Source organism: Fukomys damarensis, unplaced genomic scaffold (assembly GCF_012274545.1).
Source record: "Fukomys damarensis isolate Sample0158 unplaced genomic scaffold, DMR_v1.0_HiC HiC_scaffold_33, whole genome shotgun sequence".
In the NCBI taxonomy this organism is placed as follows: Eukaryota; Metazoa; Chordata; class Mammalia; order Rodentia; family Bathyergidae; genus Fukomys; species Fukomys damarensis.
This window is the reverse complement of record NW_022900945.1, coordinates 48,306,026-48,312,259: the sequence shown is the minus strand read 5'-3', so window position 1 is coordinate 48,312,259 and position 6,234 is coordinate 48,306,026. Positions and strand designations below refer to the sequence as shown.

The 6,234-nt window shown below is 40.6% G+C and overlaps 1 protein-coding gene and 1 long non-coding RNA gene across 5 annotated transcripts in view; one reads left to right on the top strand and one right to left on the bottom strand.

Moving 5' to 3' along the window:
* The window catches only part of Spag17 (sperm associated antigen 17), a 195,771-nt gene that overhangs the window by 40,705 nt on the left and 148,832 nt on the right, over positions 1–6,234 (top strand). The gene's annotated exons all lie outside the window — the stretch shown is intronic.
* The window catches only part of LOC104866940, an 11,780-nt gene continuing 9,032 nt past the window's right edge, over positions 3,487–6,234 (bottom strand). The window contains exon 3 of one of the 2 annotated variants that reach the window (XR_781609.3): positions 3,487–3,909. This is a non-coding gene — a long non-coding RNA (uncharacterized LOC104866940). Of the gene's footprint in view, positions 3,910–4,121; positions 4,544–6,234 lie in introns of those variants that run through there. The other variant, XR_781608.3, reaches the window with a different exon arrangement.

The window sequence follows — 6,234 nt, the reverse complement described above, 5'->3', positions numbered from 1 at the left end:
AAAAAAAAAAAAAAAAAAAAAAAAAATCAGACTGCCTGGGCTCGTGCCTTGGTTCTACTCCTTACTTAGTGTGTAATCTTACACAAGGTATATAACCCTGCTACACCTGAGTTTTCCCTCGGTAAAGTCTGTGTAAATGATTGTATCAATCTCAAAAGGCTGTAGCGATGATGTAATGAGACAGTAAATGTAAAGTACTTAGTATCTGGTATAGAGCAAGTGCCTTTAATTAGTTATTTATTTTCCCACAATTTCATTATTATTATCGCATGTTTAAAAATCACCATTCTCAGTCATAGTAAATGATGGAGTTTTATACTTCAGAAAGCATGAAAACCCTAGAAACATGTCTATGAGCAGTCTTTTAAAAATGGAGAAAATGGATAATATAAAATTTCCCATCAGACTCACATCTAAGTGTGCAGTCAGCTATGTTAAATATATTCATATTATTGTGCAACCCATCTCCACACCTTCTTCATCTTGCAAAGCTGAAACTGTAGACCCAGTAAACAGCGACTGCAGTTTCCCCTGCTCCCAGCTTCCATTGACAGTCATTCTACTTTCTGTTTCTATGAATTTGACGGTTTCCGGATACTTGACGTAAGTGGACTCCGATTTGTATTTCCGTGGCTAGTTTATTTCCCACAGCACAATGGCGTCAAGGTTCATGTATATTGGCGTATGTGTCAGGATTTCCTTACATTTTAGGCCTGAAGAATCTTCCACTGAATGTGTATTCCACGTGTAGTTCATCCATTCATCCACTGATAGTGAGTTTACTTCTACCCTCTGGCTGTCGTGAGCAGTGCTTCTGTGAGCGGGGGTGTATGGATTACAAGCAGATTTTCTGCTGAGTGAAAAGTGATCAATGAAAGATAAACTAGCATTTAATTAAGTGAGTGCAGGGGAGGTGCTAACAGTCAAAGGATGTTCACACCATTCCATGATGCGAGCCTTCACGGCCATTGTGGAGTCTAGCACACATTCTAAGAGATGATCAGCGTTTGTAGCCACTGAGGATTATAATCACTCTCTCACGCAGTTTCTTTCTTCTGAGGCTGGGGATGACACACAGGGCTTCGTGCAGGCCAGGCCCCCTGGGTACTAAAAGTTTAGGGCCCTTCCATTTTCTGTTTGCAAATTATCCATCTTATATAACGGTTTTTAAACTGTGGATGACAACCCGGAGACTTACAAAGAAAGTTAGTTGGTTTTAACAGTGTATACCTATATGCAGTTTTGTGGTATAAATATTTTTTCTATATTTATATATATGTAATGAAAATTTTTCAAAATTAAAAACATTTTCCGAGAATACTATAACTACTCTATATTATATTCCTTTTGTACTTTGCTCTCCACCTCTCGCCTAAGCCTGGGGAGTACAGCAAATGCCGGTCCCAGCTGTTTCCTTGTTAAGCAGCTATTTCCTATCACATGCAGGGTAATGGGCACAGGATTAAATGAGACATACTCTCAAGAGCTTTTGGTCAATAATTCTATAAACAATGCATTTGTTCTATGTTATATCTTGACATTTTAGTACCTTGCGGGGCATCTGATGTACAAGCTACATATGTAAGCCTTGGTTATAATTGAATCTGTTCTTCATCGAGCTGTGTGGCTGTACTCGTTATTTATTGTCCACAACTTCCGGCCAAAAGGGTAATAGTCCCCAGCCAGGGTGTATTGGAAAGAGGAAGGAGGGAGGGACCGAACACTCACCGAAACAGTCAAAGATGCAAAAAGATATAGAAGACCTTGTTTCCTTAGAGACAGAGAGAAAGCATATCTGGAATTGAAGTATGGTAACAATTTTCATGCTTCTAAATGCTTTTAGCGTGACCTCTATTCCTGAAATTCTAACTCTTTCCTCCTCCTTTGGTTGCAAGGAAAGAAAAAAGAAATACCAAACTAAATGTGGGTACAGGCTGGGAGAATTGCTAATTGGCTAGACATTCATTCATATTTATTGAAAGGCTACTCTGACTATCAGAGGCACTTAATTGACATTAGTTGGAATGTACAAATTTCAGATGGGTATTTATATTTACGTATGCAAATCCTTTCGTGCTTCTCTTTCATATATTATGATTGCCTGTGAAAACATCATGAGGCTTATTCGGTAGCATGATAAGTAAAGTAAAATACAACCTGTATATTGCTTCAAGAAATACGATGAACACAATTATGAATTTAGTAGTTTGAAACAAAGAAAACCAATTCTATAAAGAAATTCTTTCCTAGAAAAGTTGAAATTGTTCAAGAAGCCCTTATCCAAAGTTAGCACTTCGGCCTCACGCTTATTTGGATGGGGGGCTCGTTCGTCCTGCGGGACTCTGGCGGTGAGTTAGGCCAGTGGGACTCCTGCACAGCACACTGTGCTACACCAGACACCCCTGAGATAACAAGCCTGTGCTTGTCCTGATCAGCCTTTTACCAAGAACCGGCACGCAAGAATCAACCTCTGTCCAGGCCCTCGCATTCACATCAGGACGTCTTTAATTAGATTCAACTCCTCTTTATCAGAAATATCTCATTATCTCAGTTATCCCCAGGTCTCCAGGTTACTCCTTCGCATACCTCGGGAGCTGCAGGCAGGAACATGTTACATGGTCATAGTCCACCAATGGGTCCCGCAGCCTGTGTGGGGAGCCGGTCTTGTACGCTCCAAGATCCCTTTTTTACTATCTTTGGGGAGAAGGTGACACAAAATGACAGGTTCTATCTGGATTTGATGTAAGGTGCTAATACATTACATTTTGTAACTAATAAAATTTCAAGGACTGACAGCAAATTTCGGATTTGGATTTTTTTCTCTACTAAAATGTCTGCTTTGAATTATGCAGAAAGAATTCCTCTTCCTGCCAACTTGTTTCAATTTCCCATGCAAAAACCATCCACAGACCCTCATCAGGGATTTCCTATAGAGGTTCATTTTAGGATTCTTCAGTCATTGCAGGAATACAACACACATACACACAAACACACACACTCACACGCACACACATCCACCCACACGCACCCCATTGTTTTGGAACAAGCAAAGGAAAATGTACCAGCAAGGTTTGTACGTGGTACTTCCCCTTTCTAAAAGCAGAGATGGTCCTGTGTTAGTCATCGACGGGGTAGAGTCTTTCCTTCTCACCGGAGGCCAGAGTCCTGTTCTGTGAGCACAGGCCCGCCCTCTGTGTGTGGGTAGAGCAGGCAATTCCAGTGTGGTGTGTGATTTAAGAGGTGCTGGAAGTTCTGCCTGTCCAAAAATAGCTCCACTTGTGTGTTGAAATCAGGCACACTGTCCATAAAGCCTTGGTCTAAATGAAATGAAACTGCGTTTTCAGAATGCTGGCCCAGTGAATGGGTGACGCTTTCAGCATGCCCTTCCTTATTGGAGATAACAGCTGAATCCTGGGAGGACGTGCACACAGACAGGGAGAGAGGGACAGGGGGTACCAGGGACAGGGGGTTAGGCAGCGAGCTCCGTATAACTCCTGTAAGTTCGTTAAGCTAAACCTCTCCCGTAGTATTTCAATCAGTGTATCATCTTTTCTAAAATCGGTATTTTCTAGAACATGGTATTTCCTGAGATAAATAATGTACTTTGCTGGGACCCCTAAAGAATACAATAATAATGATGACGGTGAAAATAATAATGAATCCCACTTGGAAGATTTTTTGAGAGCAAACTATTTTCAAACATCAAATTTTGATGCCAACAACCACCTTGTCAAGCAGGCTGCAATATTACTTACTGTATCACACAGCAAGTGAAAAAAGTCTCGAAGAGGTCGGGTGACTTTCCCCACCGCCTGGGGCTAATAACCTCAGAGGCTCCCATGAAACCTGGTCCTTCTAACTTCAGGTCTATGCTCCCTTTATCACTTCGAGCACTCCCAGACACAGTTCCTGTAGTACAGAGATCAACAATTATCCTTCTTTATTTTGCTTAAAATTGCTCTAAATAAAAGAACAAGCTCTCGAAGTTTCCTTTAGTGGAATTATTGAGCAAGAGTTTCCTCTTGTCTTAAAATTCTTAAAGGCAACAATGAGGCACACGTTTGGCATAACAAATTGGAATGAGATTTTACTAGTCATCCATATGACTCTCCACACAAAAAGTTAGGACCCTAATAAAATAATAAAATTCAATTATAATATTGAATGTTTTGTGTAAACTTATGAATCACACCAACAAACCAAATTCAGTAGGGAAAGGAAAAATAAGAATTGGCAGAAATTAACTAGGATATTCTCTAGAAGAAGCACTTGAGCTCTGGGGGTATTTTGAGAAGAGACCAAAAATTGGGGTAAGAGGCTAAGCCCTGCTCGCTTTCCGGCCTTTCTGCAAGGCTGGCTTGGGAGAGCAGGTTTGGCTAGGTATCAGCCCTCACCAGCCTGTCATGGAGTCCCCTTCTTTAAGGAATAACCTTGCTGAAGGTCTGTGTGATTTGTGTGCTAGTTCTTTTATTCAGCATGTATTTTATTGTTCCTTCATCTTGTGTCAATTGCAAAGCTCTTCCAGCCTTCAACCTGCTTAAGTCTAACGAAAAACAGAGGGAGATAGAAATGAGTAACTCTGTTAGTGCATCACAGCAAGTTTTAAAAGGTACACTGAGTGCACCGAGCAATCCCTACATATTTCTAAAGTTTTGTTTTATTTTGTTTTTTTTGTTTTTTTTTTTTGTTTTTTTTTGGTACCAGGAATAGGACCCAGTGCCTCACACTTGCAAGGCAGGTGCTGCACCACTGAGCTACACCTCCAGTCCTAAAGTTTTGAGAGAAAGGTTATAAGAAAATGGCTTGAAAGCCCCTGCAATGTCAGGCAAACATAAGAAGGCACAGGATGACCGGGGATTTCTAAAGAGGGTATCCCCAGTGTGTAAAGAGGGAAAGTAGAAGGAGCAGCCAGGAGAAGTGGTTGGCAGTTGGTCAAGGCCAGGCCATGAAAGATCCCCCTGTGCCCTGCTCAGGAGGGTGGGTGGCCACCCTTCAGGCATGAGGAGCACTGAGCAATTCTGAGCAGGGGAGGAAAATATTAGAATCAGAGTACAGGAAGGATTCTGACAGAAGATTGGAGGATTAAAATAGTTAAAGAGCTCAGATACAGATAAAAATAGTTAAGTGACGTGTAGTATTTAAATTGTATATAATTTATTAGCTGTTTAAATACCAATACATGTAATTACAGAAAAATTGGAAATTAGAGAGAAAGCATAACTCATATAGTAGACAAATGCTTAAGAAATATATGGAATATTCCACCACTCAGAGTTGTGTCCCTTCTTTTACATTGTAGATTTTATATCCTCTTTCCACATATTATGATATTATCATTTTTCTAAATCAACATTCAGCATATGTAACAGAAATCACATCTCTCTTCAGTAATGTATGCAACCACCCCTCTTCTGCTAAATTTAGACTGTTTACTAATAGTTAAAACCCTGATCGTTTCCTTATAAAAAAATTTATGAAGCAGACTCACTGGGTCAAAGAACATAAATCTTTTAAAAGTCTTGATATGCATGGTTAAAATTCACCAGAGACAGTTCGCGCCAAATCACATTCTTTCTATCAGTTCCAATTTAACCACTCCCTCTTCTGCATTGTATTTTTAATGCCGGTCAATTTGATAAGCAAAACTTGTAAGGTTGAATATGTAATCCTGTTTTTATTGGCTGTGTTTTGCAAACGTGGAACTCATTAAAGTGCAATGATTGTGTAATTTTGTTTTTAGATTGTTTTTTAAGATAATGGGAGGAACCCTCTACTGTTGAAATTCAGGATAGGAGATATTTCCTTTAAGTAATTTAAAATAAACTTTAGGGGCCGTGATGGATACCAGCAGGATGAGCCATCATTGGCACCTGCTTAGTGTCACCAGCATACTTCAGGAGGATAGATGTGCAGAGCTGCTCAGAAGGTGGACTGCAAGAGGAGCCTCAAGGGAAATCCAAACAAAGCCTATGGCAGTGGGACCAGGAGCCACAGTCTCTGATAGGGAAGTCTGGGAGGGGGCTGCAGGAAGCTCTTCCACTCCCTCTTCCAACCTCCTTTCAGCTCTATGTACCAGTGGTCTAAAGTGGCATGCCTCAAGCCACTTGCAGAGCCTGTTAAAAATGTGAACTCCAGGGCCAGGGATGTAGCTCAGTGGTTCTGTCACCTGCCTTGCAAGTGCAAGATACTGAGTTCGATTCCCCGATACCCAAAAAAAAAAAAAAAAAAAAAAAG